An 18,171-nucleotide genomic window follows, 5' to 3' on the forward strand; every position below is an offset into this window, starting at 1 on the left:
TGTATTATCGTCTGTGTTAGGTTTCTTATATGGTCTGGCAAACTAAAGCTAAATAGTTTCTTTAAAAGGAATCTCGGGAAGGCTCTCTCAGTATATAATACTAAGCAGAGAAACAGATTACCTTGTATTTGTCTTTTAGTTTATTTCATTTCTTTTTCCCCTGTTTGGCAGTTGTTTCCAGGCCAGATGTGGCAACAAAGTCCCTAGCAGTGCAGTGCAATGCATTTGAGCTCTCAGCTTTTTAAAAAAATAAAATTAATTTCAGATTTCTGCATTTTCAGCAATGCTTTGCGATTCATTTCAGCTGTCAGCAGTCACATGCATTTTCTAGTTCGTGTTACAGTCCTAATTCCTAATTATTCCAGTTAGCAAGGACTTCACAATGAAATGCTTAAATGACTTTTTAAATACAAAATATTACTATTTTTCTGACATACCAATACAATAGCTGCTTTCTGGTGAGTCAGGTGATTTAGGCCTCTTTAGTCCTAAATGTGCACCAAACACATGAATATGAACTTTTGATTAATTTACAGCCAAGTAAAAATGTCAAATGTAATATGGGCAGTTTTAAAGTAGAGCTACAATGTTTACTTGATAAAGTTGATTGGAAGACAATTAATCAGCAATTATATTTTAATTTTATATAATTGTTTCACTATTTTTTTTTTATAAAAATATGTTGGTTTCAGCTTCTCAAATATGCAGATTTGCTGCTTTTCTCTGTTATATCCCTGTGAAATGAATATCTTGGGGTTTGGGACTGTAGATCGGACAAAACAAGACATTTGAAGAAGTTCCTTTGGGCTTCTTTAAATGACATTAAAATTGGCATTTTTTTCCTATTATTTAAATTTCATTTATTTGGTCTTCAAAATAGATGTGAAACTGAAAATGTTTGCTTACAACAACTGAAAAACTGAAATCCCTCCCTATGAAAAACTTTCAAGTTAAAGGCCAGTATCCACTTTAGATGAGGCAACCAGTCACTGAAGTAGCAGCGCTGGGGGAACCCTTGGGTACATGGATAAAAAATTAAACATTCAAGCACCAACACTATTTCAGCATACATCATACCGAGATTTCTATGAAGCTCAAGCAACCTCAGCGCTGATGTTCCAGATGAGCCGAATAGTAAAGATACATGACAACGAATATATGTTAGCTTAAAATATATGATATATAGTGGGAGAACATTCTCAGCTGCCTCTCAGAAGGAGACTCTGAAACATCATCTTCCATTGGTCCTGTTGATGAATCTGCTACTGATACCACTTGCTTGTCACCCTTTGCCTTTATATACTCTGAAATGAGAGGGGACAGGAGAGACTCATTACAAATATGTTATTGACTAGGCCTACATGACAAAGGACACTCTTACACCATCTTTCACAAGGGCATCACTTATAGCCTTCTGATGTGGATGCTTGACGTCATACATCCTTTGCTGTCCACCACTGAAAAATGATGTGATATTCTGACCTGAAGCAACTGGTGTGACATCTGACGCAGTGGAGGCACGGTACTGTGTGAACCCAAGGGAAGATAGGATACACACTTTAGCTTGCTGATGCCAAACTGTTTCAAGTCATCTTTCTTACAGCGAAAAAGTGCGTATGGCTATAACAATATGAAATAACAATATAAATTATACACATAGCTGTTTGAACCATTACCACTTAAGTTACATTTTTGGTTATCTATATAACTAACATGCCATATAAGTAGATTAACTAATTTCAGCTAGCTGGATAAATGAAAAGCATGAGAAAACAGACATCTTTTACTAGACTGACAGGACAGGGATTAATGAGCTAAACCTCATTTATTATTGATTTAATTATGTTACATGCTAACTAGCTGAGCTTTAACTCTGCTTCCCCTGTGAGTCTGTATGTTTATATTGTAGTTGTGTTAAGGAGGGTGTGATATCGTTAGAAGACACAGCCAGGTCTTACTGTTCAAAAGCTATGCATGCCTGTATTCAGATTTTGGCACGTCCAATGCTGCATATATTACCATATTTTCAAACCCAAAAACCAAACCAATTAAGTGTACTGCACGTTCATGCACGCGTGTGCATGTATGGGTCACCCAGCTTGAAACTGTGACATACCCAGACAAACTGGGACGTCTGTTCACCGCAGCATATAAGCAAAGAAAAATATTCACATATTTATGGTATGACATGTAACAGTTAACGTTGGCAAATGAATCAATTTTTGGTTGGATTAACATTACACATCATATTGTAACGATAGCTAACGTTTAGTATAGTTTAGTTTAGCTAAGTATGTGGATATTCTTCTGTGCACTGCTATAAAAAAAAAAATTCTTGTAGCTTTCTACCAGTAACGCTAATTTATTTAACTTACCTATAAATTGCATTTGATTCCAGTGATATAATATCCCCACAACCAAACCGAATATCTTGGACCCAGTGGTTGAGTCACTTCAGTGGCTAACGTTAGCTAAAGTTAATGTTAGCTTAAGTTAACGTTAGCTTGTCATTTCAGCCAGCTGCTGCTGGAAATTATTCAAGCGATGACAAGCTCCTTTTTGGGTTCTCTCAATAACAGGTGTGTCACCATTACCGAGGAGCAAGTTCAGGTCAAACTGGGCGACACACTGGCTCAGCTTCGCTGAAGTTATGGACATGAAGGACCAACCCCAGTGTGTCAGCTCCGAACGCCTGCTGGCTAAAGAGGTCACAAAGAGTGTCAGCTCTGCCCTCTCTGCTGATAACACTGCTGACTCTGGAATAAGCCAGCACGTCACACTGACTGAACAACATGATTATTCATACCTAAAAGAAAAAGTTTGTGGCCAGATGTGGCAAAATGAAAATGTGCACACCCAGAGCACGTCAGAAGACAGCGAGCCGGTCTGCCTCCCAGATGACGACCAGCTCAGAGCTGGTATTGCAGACAGACCATGCGATACATCGCATGGTGACACAACTGAAGAAGAAATTCCATCACAAGTCTAAAGCTGAAAGCAGCAAGTCGATGGAGATTATCTTCAAGGATATTGACCAACTGTTAACAGAGGAGGACGGGGACATACAGGAAGACAAAGGCAGGAATGAGCTTTATGTATTTCCCAGATATAAAACACCTGCTGGCACCAATGTAGTGGTAATCACCAAAGAACTCACTGAAATGATTTACTGCTACATCAACTATGGGAACATGATGCCGGAAATCATTCCAGAGGCTATGAGGAGGAAGGCAGTGGCTGTTCCTCAGGTCGATGCTGCCATGTATGAGGACATACGCAAGAAAGTCTGCTGTTTCCTGGCTCTCATCAACTGGTGGCAGAAAACCCAGGCTGCCAGCCACTCTGACACAGTCATACTGACTTTACAACACCTTGAGTCACTGTCACAGACACAGTCAGCAGAGGTCAACGCAGAGGAGGACCACGTATCTGTGACATCTAGTGCAGCGGCAGCCTCTGAACGTGAGGAGACACAATCTTGATCTTCACAGGAAGTTGCAGCTCTGGCAGAGAGAAAAAAGCTGTCAGTCCTATTCCCTGTGGAGAGGCTGGTTTCTCAGCTGTACATCAAGGCCAAGGTGAACTGGACCGTATCGCAGCCAGAAGTCATCATCCGGCGTCTCTTCCGGAGGATATGGACTGAAGTCGAGGAAGCAGAATTAACAATAACCCCAGAAACATTTGGAAAAACTCAACAAGGCGTGTTCAAAGATCTGATGAAGGAGTGGGGCTGTGCAATGACTGTGCTGGTTTTAATGACTTTAGAGGTGCCAGCCATGGAAGAATTGTAATAAATCTGAAATGGTATGTTTTTTGTGTTAACTCTATTAGATATACTGATTATAAAAAATACTGAACAGTAGATAATAGGTTTGGCTCAGGGAGTATCTTAAGGTATACAGTTTTTTATTTTTGTGTAATATTCCATCTTACATCAAACAGTCTAGCTAGATTTCTAATTCTGTTTTATTTAATTTTAATTTTATTAATTTATTATCTCCATTTTATTGATTTTGTTTATTGTATTCTTCCATTTTCTTAGCTGTGGTGTCTTTTGTCATCTGCTCAAGTGCCACTGCACTTAAAATTCTGTACCGGTTGTTCCTTTAATTTGTCACCAGTCCGTATGTCTGTAAGTCTGTCTGTCTGTCTGTCTGTATGTATGTATGTATATACAGTATGTATGCATGTAAGTCTGTATGTTTACAGTATGTGTGTGTGTATGTATGTATGTATATATATGTGTGTGTGTGTGTACGTTACACCCATAGAGTGGAAACTCATTCGAGGGGTGACATATTTTAGAAAATAATTTATTCTGAAAGAACAAATTAAAACACAGTGTGAGTCGGCTGATCTTCCGTGGCTTTACTGTTTGTACGTTAACTGCCAACTGTAATTAGTTGGAACAATACAATAATGCAAATTCAATATTTCAAAATACAGTAATTATGCATAAAGTAGCTATTTCCATTTAAAATCAATAGGCTAACAGAATCATCAAAAATATACATAAAATAGGCTATTAAAAATTATCAATTCTATATAAGAATTTGGAAAGTGCTTTATCAGTCTATTATCTACAATTATCTACAATTCTTATCATTTCCAGTATGAAACAATTATCTCATTCCCTCATAACTTCACTCAAACAACAGTTATATTAATGATATAATTTCAATTTCAATTCAAATTGCTTTATTGGCATGAACCAAAAACATGTTGCCAAAGCAGTTTACAGAGGATTCATATATTACATATTACATATACATATTAAATACACAGGTGTGTGGTCTATACAGTCAGGTTCTGAACCTGTCCGTACATTAAAGTCTTCACACAGAAGTATTTTACCTTTGGCTTGAAAGTGACATATCTCTCATTCATCCTCTCTATCTACATGTGACGTATTACAACCTACAACCCGTGAGCTGTCTGGTTGCCTTGGCAATGGTAAACAACAGCGCTGCTGATCAGCTGTTCGGGTTCTGGCTCTAACTGTCTACATTGTATAACCGTTATAAACAAACTGAAAATAAACGTTATTAACCGTTATAAACTGGAACTGAAAATAAACGTTATTAACTGTTAGAAGAAAACGAACAAAACAAAGAAAATATAAACCACAAAACACCACAAAAATAAATCTTACACATACATACATATAAGTGGAGTCAGGCAAACCTTACATCTGATACCCTTTGGCGTTTTGACAGGTTTAATTTAAAGTAACCGTAACCGGCAAGCTAGTGCCAACTTGTCCCACCAAGCTAGCGCATATACCACTGATAACCTACAAACTACACACTACAATACATAAAACAGTACAATAACAATGAAAACAAGAATAAAACAATAAAAACAGTACATTAGATAGAAAAACCAAAAAACTGTATACACACTTACATGACATTTACCCACCTGAAAGAACAAATTAAAACACAGTGCGAGTCGGATGATCTTCCGTGGCTTAACGGTTGGTACGTTATCTGCCAACTGAAGAATGCAACAGGCTCATACCTTATATACCCCCAGGTGGTCTCGTGCCTTTTTCACTCCAAATATCAATATGAAATATTAAATAGGGGGGGGGGGCGGTATGTATGTATATATGTGGGTATGTATGTGTGTATGTACAGTAAGTAAGTCTGTATATCTGTATATATGTATGTATGTATGTAAGTCTGTCTGTCTGTCTGTCTGTCTGTCTGTATGTATGTATGTATGCATGTGTACAGTATGTATGTATGTATGTATACATGTATGTAAGAATGTATTTATGTATGTGTATGTGTACAGTATGCATGTATGTACAGTATGTATGTGCACTGGCGTCTGGTCATTGGCTAACTTGTCACCAGAAAGAACTGTGCAAACAAACAAGTGTTATTATTAATTCACAAATCTGTTATAATTTATTATCTATGAATAAAGCATCTTGCTAAATTGCTAAATTGTTAAGATTTTAGTTCACGTTTATTGTTCTTTGACTTGCTGCTTCAGACTGCGTTCTCCCGATTCGTGTCTGCAGCAGGCCTACGGTGGCTAGCGTGGATGAGGGGCTAGCCCCATCCTCACAATGCAATGTGTATGTGTATTGTATGTGGGAAAATATTAATACACATGCTCCATTTCATTTCATTTCATGCATTTCATGTTTCACAGTTGATTGGCTAAGCCTGTCACTCAGTCACTCAGACAGCCAACGAGTTAGACTAGTCACCAGCTAACGTAAATTTGAGAAAATGAACAAAGTGGATTACATACTGGAGCACAGGTTTGAAACCCCAACTTTGGAGGAGAAAGTGGAAATAAAGCACATTGGAGCCCACCAGCCACGGGATGTCACTTTCACTCAAAGTGCTGGTAAAGTTAACCGCGGATTAACGTTGAGTGGTTTTCAAAGAAAAAGTGGCTAATGGTTCGCTTACAGAAGAAGTCACTCTTCTGTTTTCCGTGTCTGCTATTCGTTAGAGATGGTACTTGGTTGAGGACGGGTGAAAGCATTTTAAAACATCTTTCTGAGAGGATTGCAAAACACAAGCGCAGCAGGAGTCATCTGAACAACGCTGTAAAATTGGGACTACTTGGGAGAGTAAACGTTGCTACACAAATTGACACTGCATACAGGTGCTCCATTGAGCAGCACAACAAACAGGCGGAGGAAAACAGGTACGTGCTCAGTCAGATAATAACGTGTATTAAACTCTGTGGAAAATGTGAAACAGCGCTTCGGGGCCACGACAAGTCAGTGGACTCGCTGAATCCGGGAATATTTAGGTGTATTTTTGAGACTATGTGTGAGGGGGATTTGAGGCTTCAGAGGCACTATGATGCTCAGCCCACATTCAAGGGGACATCCAGCACTGTACAAAATGAACTGTTAGACTGTATGTATGAAGTGTACAGGGAGGAGATAGCCAAGCAGGTGGAGGAGAAATCATTTGTCACCATACAGGCAGACAAGACTACTGATGTCTCTTGTAAATCACAGATGGTGGTTGTGCTACGATACATGTTGCCTGACAGAGTGTGTGATAGAGAGGTTTTTGGAGTTTGTTGAAGTTAAAGATAAAACTGGCCTCGGCCTCTATATGTGATTGGCTTCTCCAATCACACATAGTCTCCAATAGCATCAAGGCTGTGTTGGAACCACTGAAGCTGGGAGACAAGCTGATCGCTCAGACTTATGATGGTGCAGCTGTAATGAGTGGGAACGTCCATGGGGTACAGACGCTAATGAAAGAGACATATCCACATGCCCAGTTTGTTCACTGCTATGCCCACCAGCTGAACCTGACCGTGCAGCAACTCTGTTCAGCAAGGATGTGCATCCTGAAGGTGTTTTTTGCAGATTTAACGGCTTTTGCCACCTTCTTCTCTGGCGCTACAAAACGTGTAGCGACTCTAGCAGAGGCAACACAGAGACGCATTCCAAGGCCACCTGCTGTGTGATTGAACTTTGAGAGCAGAACTGTCAATGCAGTTTAGGAGAACCGTGCTGCGCTGCTCCAGTGTATGGAGAACATACACACAATCAGGATAGGATGAGGCCACCATGAGTGAGGCATATGGCCTGTCAAAGAAACTCCAGGACTCCAGGAAACTCCTTTCTGAAGCTGCTGGAATTCTTTTCCTTGCCTATGCCAGAAGTAGATGTTTTATACAACACTCTGCAAAAACGGAGCATCGATGCACCTGGGATTGGCAGTGCCCTCACCTGTTTCAAGGAGAATGTCCAGAATATACAGCTGCAAACTGATGAATTGGCCGCCACCACTCATGATGGAGCAGAGGAGCCAGGCCAACGAGTAACCAACACAGCACCGGTGATGAAGGAGGGATGTGACAGTGATCTCTCAGGTGGGGCAGAGGTTTTCACAGAGTGACCACCTGATCGCTGCAAAGCTGGTTGACAGCTTACTCTTCCCACAGTTTGTCCTGTCATTCCCTACATCTGAGCTTGACTGTGCTGTGAAACTATGGCCTATAGGAAACAAGGAAAAGTTAAAGATTGAACTGACCACTCTGTACCACCACACTGAGCTTCATACTGCCACACACACACACACACACACACACACACACACAAACACAAACACACATACACACTGGTGGAAGAAGTACTCAGATCATATACTTAAAAGTAGCAATGCCACAGTTTCAAAGTACTCCATTATAAGTAAAGTTCCTGCATTCAAAATCCTACTTAAGTAAAAGTAAATAAGTATTATAAGATAAATGTAGATAAAGTATTCATTCTGCAGTAAAATGTCCCCTGTGACATTATTTTATGACATTATAAGATTGTTAATACTGATGCATCAATGTGTATGCAGCATTTTACTGTTGTTTTACTGTAATTACATACTTTATCAGGGTGTATTTAATAGATCAGTCACAGCCAAATTTTGTGCAAAACAAAATTATTGAGAAAATTCAAATCTATTACAGAGAAAATGGAGACAGTTCTGAGACAGTCATTTTAGTTTGTTGTGTTGTGTTTACGTACATACATACATACTGTACAAATACAGACTTACATACATACAGACTTACTTACATACTGTACATACATAGATACATACATACATACATACATACATACAACCACGCCCATATATTCTTTTCCTGTCCGGTTTTGCAGGAATATTGGACTGAACATTTATTGAAATGAAACCATGTGAGAAGTTTAGAGGGAAAAATCACTATTTGGTGGAGCTGTTAATAACTCATAGACATCTGAAATGTTACCCCAGCTACACACTGCTTTCTGTGAGATGTCAAACACCAAAAAGGTTGGAAACCACTGGTTTCATCTTTAACAATATGTTCTATTTTAAAAGCTTGTTATATTATCCATTGTGTCACATCTTCATCTGAAAACAAACTTAAACTGTCAAATAAATATATTGGAGTAGAAAGGACAATATTTCCCTCTGAAATTTAAAGTAAAGTACAAGTACCTCAAAATTCACACTTTTTTAAATTTATTTATTAGTTTATTTTTCAGGGACGATGCAAAAAACATTGTAACAGGTTAAAATAACATGAAACAGATGTGTTGCATATATGATTTATAGCCAAGGTTAATTTGCGACCCCTGTCCCTGGTTAGGCTTTTTTACTTAGAATAGTCATAACATATCACTACCAGAAATACATTAATTAAATAATATAATAAATAATAAATAGTGACATTCTCAATCGCAACAGTATTTACATCACATAATTTACATGTGTTGCATATGTGTGTGAATGTGTATGTTCCCTAATTCATGGCAATGATGTATATATATGCATAGTATTTATAGGTGTATGTGTCCATGTACATACATGCATAATCTATATCAGTGCATGTATGTTTATCTATATGTATCTGTTCCTCTATCTATGTATACATGTCCATGTGCATGTGTGCATGCACATGGACATGATCATAGGTCAATGATCGCAGGTTTGGTTTTGTTTCAGCCAATGTTTCACCTTTTCATTAAATGTTTTCAGATCGGTTTGTATTTTTATTTCTGTTGGTAAGGCAACAGTATAAATATATACACATGACAAGTTACCTTGTAAAAGACAGGACTGAATAAAACAGTACAGGAGATACACCCTTTAATAAATTGTATATCTAATAGAGTTAACACAAAAAACATACCAGATCAGATGTATTGCAAAATGCAAGAAGACTCTTTTTTTGTTTTGAGATGATCAAAAGAATTGATACAAGACAAGACAGAACGTAATACAATGCATGACATTACATGATTAATACAACAAGACAAAACATGCTTCTAATATTTAGAGCTTTGACTGCAAATGATAAGAAAAGTGATATTGAATTTAAACACTTGTATTGAATGTTTTTTATTGAATTGAATTTATTGATTACCCACCCCCTAAATAACCCCCTGCATTCATCTTGAAGGAAAAAAGTAATCCGGGCTCACTTTTTCCCTTCAAGATGAAGGCTAGCCACCCCCCCCTAAAAAACCCCTGCATTCATCTTGAAGGAAAAAAGTAATCCGGGCTCACTTTGTCCCTTCAAGATGAAGGCTAGCCACCCCCCCCCTAAAAAACCCCTGCATTCATCTTGAAGGAAAAAAGTAATCCGGGCTCACTTTTTCCCTTCAAGATGAAGGCTAGCCACCCCCCCCTTAAAAACCCCTGCATTCATCTTGAAGGAAAAAAGTAATCCGGGCTCACTTTTTCCCTTCAAGATGAAGGCTAGCCACCCCCCTAAAGAACCCCCTGCATTCATCTTGAAGGAAAAAGGCAATCCGGGCTCACTTTTTCCCTTCAAGATGAAGGCTACCCATCCCCCCTACATAACCCCAACCCTGTGTGTCCGTCTGAAGGTCCTGGAGAGAGCTCTTCCCATCGCAGAGAAGAACCTGGTGATGGCATTCCCTTTCTTCGTCACAAGGTGCCGGCAGAAAGAGGAAGTCAAGAATTCTTCCATGTCCGGGTCCTCTGAAATCATCAAAATCAACACATACTCTGCACAGCCCCACTCCTTCGCCAAGTCTTTGAACACCGCCTTGTCGAGTTTTTCAAATGTGTCTGGGGTTATTGTTAATTTTACTTCCTCGACTTCGGCCCATATCCTCCGGAAGAGACGCCGGATGATGACCTCTGGCTGTGATACGGTCCACTTCACCTTGGCCTTGTTATAGACTCGAGAAACCAGCCTTTCCACGAGGAATAGGACTGACATCTCTTTTCTCTTCGCAAGTTCCTGTGAAGACCGAGATTGTGTCTCCTCAGTTTCAGAGGTTGCCACGGCAGCAGGTGTCAAAGATTCCTGCTCCTCCTCTGCGTTGACCACTACTGACTGTGTCTGTGACAGTGACTCAGGGTGTTGTAACGCCAGTGTGACTCTGTCGGAGTGGCTGGCAGCCTGGGTTTTCTGCCACCAGTTGATGAGAGCAAGGAAACAGCGGACTTTCTTGCGTATGTCCTCATACATGGCAGCATCAACCTGAGGAACAGCCACCGCCTTCCTCCTCATGGCCTTTGGAATGATTTCCGGCATCATGTTCCCATATTTGATGTAGCAGTAAATCATCTCAGTGAGTTCTTTGGTGATTACCACTACATTGGTGCCAGCAGGTGTTTTATATCTGGGAAATACACAAAGCTCATTCCCGCCTTTGTCTTTTTGTATCTCCCCGTCCTCCTCCGTTAACAGATGGTCGACACTCTTGAAGATGACCTCCATCGACTGGTTGCTTACAGCTTTACACTTGTGATGGAATTTCTTCTTCAGTTGTGTCACCATGCGATGTATCGACGCTTTGGCGACGAGCTTTGCAAAGAAGTTCTTTATAAGGCTGCTCGCTCTTTTCAGAGACACTCTGCCCTTATGTTTGGATGCTCTAATTAAAGTCTTGACCTCACTGGCAATCATTTTAGCAATGTCCTTAGACACAACCTCAATGTCAGAAGAAGTCTCAGACTTCAGCAGCTCATACTCAGAATCTTCTACATCCTGGAAAAGAGGCTCTGTGATGTCATCAACAGCTTTTTCAATGATCTCCTGGACAACTTTAGCTGTTTCAACCACAAATGGGTCTTGCGGTGACTCCTCCTCAGCTTGTGGCTCCTCCTCGTCTTCTTCCTCCAGATCCGGCAAGACAAATGGGTCTTGTGGTGGCTCTTCCTCAGCTTGTGGCTCCTCCTCCTCCTGTGACTGACAGCTGTCACTGTCATCTTCGTCCTCCGGATCCTGCAAGACAAATGGGTCTTGTGGTGGCTCTTCCTCAGATTGTGGCTCCTCCTCCTCCTGTGACTGACAGCTGTCACTGTCGTCTTCGTCCTCCGGATCCTGCAAGACAAATGGGTCTTGTGGTGGCTCTTCCTCAGATTGTGGCTCCTCCTCCTCCTGTGACTGACAGCTGTCATTGTCATCTTTGTCCCAAAGATCCTTAAAAAATAGCTGTGAGCTGGTCGTCATTTGGGAGGAAGACCGGCTCCCTCTCTTCTGACGTGCTCGGGGTGTACACATTTTTATTTTGCCACATCTTTTCACAAACCTTTTCAACATTTTTGAGGTGAGGATAATCATATTGTTCAATCTGCTGGGGCGTGTGACGTGCTGGCTTATTCCAGACTCGGTGGTGTTAGCAGCAGAGAGGGCAGAGCTGACACTCTTTGTGACCTCTTTAGCCAGCAAGTTTGTCAGACGTTCAGAGCTGACACACTTGGGTTGGTCCTCCAAGTCCAGAGCTTCAGCAAAGCTCTGACCCAGTGTGTCGCCCAGTTTTGTCTGAACTTCCTCCTCAGAAATGGTGACACTCCTGTTCTTGAGCGAACCCAAACAGGAGTTTGTCACTGCTTGAATAATTTCAAGCATCAGCTCAGCAAGAAAGATTTTGGTGGCATTGTCAGGAAAACCGCTTTTCAACAGAGTCCACTGGTCCTCTGTCATCCTGTTAACAAAGGTTTGGATTGGCGGGCGAAAAATTTCAACTGTGATCTCCAGCATCTCCTTTGAGCAAGAGTTTCCTGTTCTATTCATGGTGATTGTTATGATGTTTTATCTTCGATGCTTGATGATTGATGCTTAATGCGCTCTGTGTACTGCACTGGGCTCAGTTTTCACGTACTAATGTGAAAAGTTAAACACGTCGAATAGACAGAATTGAGATATATACATGTGGTTCTGGGTCTATGAAGGGTACAGTATTTCACAGGATCAAAAAAGATCAAAGACGGTCAAAGAAGATCAAAAACGGTCAAAGACGGTCAAAGAAGATCAAAGACGGTCAAAGGAACAAAGCCACTGATCTCTATGATGTCACAGATCACAGGAGCCACATTCCATAAACCCCGCCCCAAAGCAGCGATTGTTGCTCAGCAACTGTTGCTAAGCGGCTCCAGCACCCTTTGGCAGATTGTGCTGTAGAATTTAGTGTCTTTTTAAAGTCTGAAATGATTTTCAAAGTTGAAATCAGTTTGATTTGACTTTTTTACTCTCAGTAACAACTGCAGACCAAAAGTAGTGGTTTGGTCTCCCTGACTGATATATTATTATATATGACATCATTAGATTATCAATACTGAAGCATCAGTGTGTAAGCAGCATGTTACTGTTGGAGCTGCTGGAGGTGGAGCTAGTTTGAGCTACTTTATATACAGTTAGCTAGTTCGGTTCAGTGGTTCCCAATCTAGGGGTTGGGCCCCTCCAAGGGGTCACCAGATAAATTTGAGGGGTCGTGAGATGATTAATGGGAGAGAAAAGAAGAAAAAACAAAACTCTGATACACAAATCTGCTTCCAGTGTTTGGACTTTTCTCTAATCTTTGATTTTTGGGGAAATATTGGATAATTTGAACATTTATTGAAATGAAACCATGTAAGAAGTTTAGAGGGAAAAATCACTATTTGGTGGAGTTGGTTACAACTCATAGACGTCTGAAATGTGACCCTGACTACACACTGCTTTTTGTAAGACATTAAAAGCCAAAAAGGTTGGAAACAAAACTTGTTATATTATCCATTGTGTCAAATCTTCATCTGAAAAGTAACTAAAGCTGTCAAATAAATGTAGAAAATAGAAGAGGTGGAAATTATAAAGTAGTATAAAATGGAAATACTCAAGTAAAGTACCTCAAAATTATACTTAAATACATTATTTGATTAAATTCAATTTACTTTCCAACACTGAAATCACAGACTTTCCTATGAAATGCAACAGGAACAATCTGTATCACATGTTGCTTATTGTGACACACACAGAATGTATTCACATTTTTTGGTTTGTGTATTTATTTTATTCTGATGTAAAGTTAACTTTATTTTTGGTATTAGAATTCTGTTTATCCATTTTAAATGGATCAGTTTTGTATTAGCCATCAAACACACACACACACTGGTGGAAGAAGTACTCAGATCATATACTTAAAAGTAGCAATGCCACAGTTTTAAAGTACTCCATTATAAGTAAAGTTCCTGCATTCAAAATCCTACTTAAGTAAAAGTAAATAAGTATTATAAGCTAAATGTAGATAAAGTATTCATTCTGCAGTAAAATGTCCCCTGTGACATTATTTTATGACATTATAAGATTGTTAATACTGTTGCATCAATGTGTATGCAGCATTTTACTGTTGTTTTACTGTAATAACATACTTTATCAGGGTGTATTTAATAAAAAATCATCATAACAACTTCTAGGGCGACATCTGAGTCAGAGAGGAACTTTTCAAAATTGACGAGAATAAAAACTTTCACCCACAATACCATGGGACAGCCACGACTCAACGCACTGGCCATGCTATCCATCGAAAGCCAGCGGATTCAGCAGCTACAGGACCTCAAGGTGATTGAGAAGTTTGCCCAGAGGAAAAAACGCCATGCCGCCTTTCTCTTCAAGTGAGCCCTCAGCTATGGTGAGTGAAAGCTTGTGACAGTAGTAATGTAACTTGTGTAATTGCTCTCCTTCTCTATCTCTCACTCACTCACTCGCTCACACACACACACACACACATGGACACACAAGGAGAGAGAGAGAGAGAGAGAGTGGCAGCAGGTTAGAGAGTCACAGAATGGGATAAACAGGGAGTGTCAGGGCAGGGAAGTTGCTGAGGCAGTTGTAACAATATCTTCGTTATTTAGATGTAATTTAATTTAACTTTAATTGATTTTCAGGAGGCATATTGTTGTTAAATGCATAACTTTATGGGACATGCAGAATTTATGATTTTAGGAGTTTCAGTCTATTGACACCAACAATGGTTTATTCTGTAGTCACTTGTGCTTCATCTGAAACACTATATTGTCTCCTAACAGGTTGAGAAGACGAAGAGGAGACACAGCAAGAGTGTAAGGAGCAGAGTGTAAGCAGAGATGTTTTCAAGCCAAACAGCATTTCCTTTGTCACGTGGACTGTGCAACTCGAGTTGAAATTGGTGAACACTTGTAGCACACCCATCCAATTTTTCTTTTTTTTTGGGGGGGGGGGGGGTACTGCAGTACAAACAGAGAAAACATCTTGAAACTCTGCATCATTTTTGTGGCAGAACATCAAACCACAGTAGAGTAAAGCAGCCAAACAGCACACATTCTGTACCTACTTAAAACCACAAGAGGTCGCTGTCACAGCACACAACAGCCTATTTCTTCTGTTTGCAGGGTCAATTAACTCAACTGAGACCTGAAAAATGGAAGAATCTGCTACTCTGATCACCTACTGTCAAACCACCACTGACCTTGTCAAACCACTGATTCCCTGGTCTTCTGATATTTTGTTTAAATTCTTCTATTTGAAGTTCTTATTCAATTAGCTGTTAAAAGTGTCCTCTGAAAATCAGCAATGTTTCATAAACACAACACAACAAACTAAAATGACTGTCTCAGAACTGTCTCCATTTTCTCTGTAATAGATTTGAATTTTCTCAATAATTTTGTTTTGCACAAAATTTGGCTGTGACTGATCTATTAAATACACCCTTATAAAGTATGTTATTACAGTAAAACAACAGTAAAATGCTGCATACACATTGATGCATCAGTATTAACAATCTTATAATATCATAAAATAATGTCACAGGGGACATTTTACTGCAGAATGAATACTTTAGCTACATTTAGCTTATAATACTTATTTACTTTTACTTAAGTAGGATTTTGAATGCAGGAACTTTACTTATAATGGAGTACTTTGAAACTGTGGCATCGCTACTTTTAAGTATATGATCTGAGTACTTCTTCCACCAGTGTGTGTGTGTGTGTGTGTGTTTGATGGCTAATACAACACTGATCCATTTAAAATGGATAAATAGAATTCTAATACCAAAAATAAAGTTAACTTTACATCAGAATAAAATAAATACACAAACCAAAAAATGTGAATACATTCTGTGTGTGTCACAATAAGCAAAATGTGACACAGATTGTTCCTGTTGCATTTCATAGAAAAGTCTGTGATTTCAGTGTTGGGAAGTAAATTGAATTTAATCAAATAATGTATTTAAGTATAATTTTGAGGTATTTTACTTGAGTATTTCCATTTTATACTACTTTATAATTTCCACCTCTTCTATTTTCTACATTTATTTGACAGCTTTAGTTACTTTTCAGATGAAGATTTGACACAATGGATAATATAACAAGTTTTGTTTCCAACCTTTTTGGCTTTTAATGTCTTACAAAAAGCAGTGTGTAGTCGGGGTCACATTTCAGACGTCTATGAGTTGTAACCAACTCCACCAAATAGTGATTTTTCCCTCTAAACTTCTTACATGGTTTCATTTCAATAAATGTTCAAATTATCCAATATTTCTCCAAAAATCAAAGATTAGAGAAAAGTCCAAACACTGGAAGCAGATTTGTGTATCAGAGTTTTGTTTTTTCTTCTTTTCTCTCCCATTAATCATCTCACGACCCCTCAAATTTATCTGGTGACCCCTTGGAGGGGCCCAACCCCTAGATTGGGAACCACTGAACCAAACTAGCTAACTGTATATAAAGTAGCTCAAACTAGCTCCACCTCCAGCAGCTCCAACAGTAACATGCTGCTTACACACTGATGCTTCAGTATTGATAATCTAATGATGTCATATATAATAATATATCAGTCAGGGAGACCAAACCACTACTTTTGGTCTGCAGTTGTTACTGAGAGTAAAAAAGTCAAATCAAACTGATTTCAACTTTGAAAATCATTTCAGACTTTAAGAAGACACTAAATTCTACAGCACAATCTGCCAAAGGGTGCTGGAGCCGCTTAGCAACAGTTGCTGAGCAACAATCGCTTCTTTGGGGCGGGGTTTATGGAATGTGGCTCCTGTGATCTGTGACATCATAGAGATCAGTGGCTTTGTTCCTTTGACCGTCTTTGATCTTCTTTGACCGTCTTTGACCGTTTTTGATCTTCTCTGATCTTCTCTGATCTTCTTTGATCCTGTGAAATACTGTACCCTTCATAGACCCAGAACCACATGTATATATCTCAATTCTGTCTATTCGACGTGTTTAACTTTTCACATTAGTACGTGAAAACTGAGCCCAGTGCAGTACACAGAGCGTATTAAGCATCAATCATCAAGCATCGAAGATAAAACATCATAACAATCACCATGAATAGAACAGGAAACTCTTGCTCAAAGGAGATGCTGGACATCAGAGTTGAAATTTTTCGCCCGCCAATCCAAACCTTTGTTAACAGGATGACAGAGGACCAGTGGACTCTGCTGAAAAGCGGTTTTCCCGACAATGCCACCAAAATCTTGCTAGCTGAGCTGATGCTTGAAATTATTCAAGCAGTGACAAACTCCTGTTTGGGTTCGCTCAAGAACAGGAGTGTCACCATTTCTGTGGAGGAAGTTCAGATCACACTGGGCGACACACTGGGTCAGAGCTTTGCTGAAGCTCTGGACTTGGAGGACCAACCCAAGTGTGTCAGCTCTGAACGTCTGACAAACTTGCTGGCTAAAGAGGTCACAAAGAGTGTCAGCTCTGCCCTCTCCGCTGATAACACCGCTGAGTCTGGAACCAGCCAGCATGTCACACGCCCCGGCAGATTGAACAACATGATCACTCACACCTCAAAAATGTTGAAAAGGTTTGTGAAAAGATGTGGCAAAATAAAAATGTGCACACTCCGAGCACGTCAGAAGAGAGGGAGCCGGTCTTCCTCCCAAATGACGACCAGCTCAGAGCTATTTTTTCAGGATCTTTGGGACAAAGATGACAATGACAGCTGTCAGTCACAGGAGGAGGAGGAGCCACAATCTGAGGAAGAGCCACCACAAGACCCATTTGTCTTGCAGGATCCGGAGGACGAAGACGACAGTGACAGCTGTCAGTCACAGGAGGAGGAGGAGCCACAAGCTGAGGAAGAGCCACCACAAGACCCATTTGTCTTGCAGGATCCGGAGGACGAAGACGACAGTGACAGCTGTCAGTCACAGGAGGAGGAGGAGCCACAAGCTGAGGAAGAGCCACCACAAGACCCATTTGTCTTGCAGGATCCGGAGGACGAAGATGACAGTGACAGCTGTCAGTCACAGGAGGAGGAGGAGCCACAAGCTGAGGAAGAGCCACCACAAGACCCATTTGTCTTGCCGGATCTGGAGGACGAAGACGAGGAGGAGCCACAAGCTGAGGAGGAGTCACCGCAAGACCCATTTGTGGTTGAAACAGCTAAAGTTGTCCAGGAGATCAT

At 40.0% G+C, this 18,171-nt stretch overlaps 1 long non-coding RNA gene across 1 annotated transcript; it reads left to right on the forward strand.

The window, feature by feature from the left end:
- Nucleotides 1–5,753: 5,753 nt before the first annotated feature.
- On the forward strand, nt 5,754–15,986 carry LOC121901337. The gene is made up of 3 exons (XR_006097251.1): nt 5,754–6,672; nt 14,181–14,395; nt 14,796–15,986. It is a non-coding gene; the product is annotated as an uncharacterized LOC121901337 (long non-coding RNA).
- The last annotated feature ends 2,185 nt before the right edge of the window (nt 15,987–18,171 follow it).

Source organism: Thunnus maccoyii, chromosome 8 (assembly GCF_910596095.1).
Source record: "Thunnus maccoyii chromosome 8, fThuMac1.1, whole genome shotgun sequence".
NCBI classification, from domain to species: Eukaryota; Metazoa; Chordata; class Actinopteri; order Scombriformes; family Scombridae; genus Thunnus; species Thunnus maccoyii.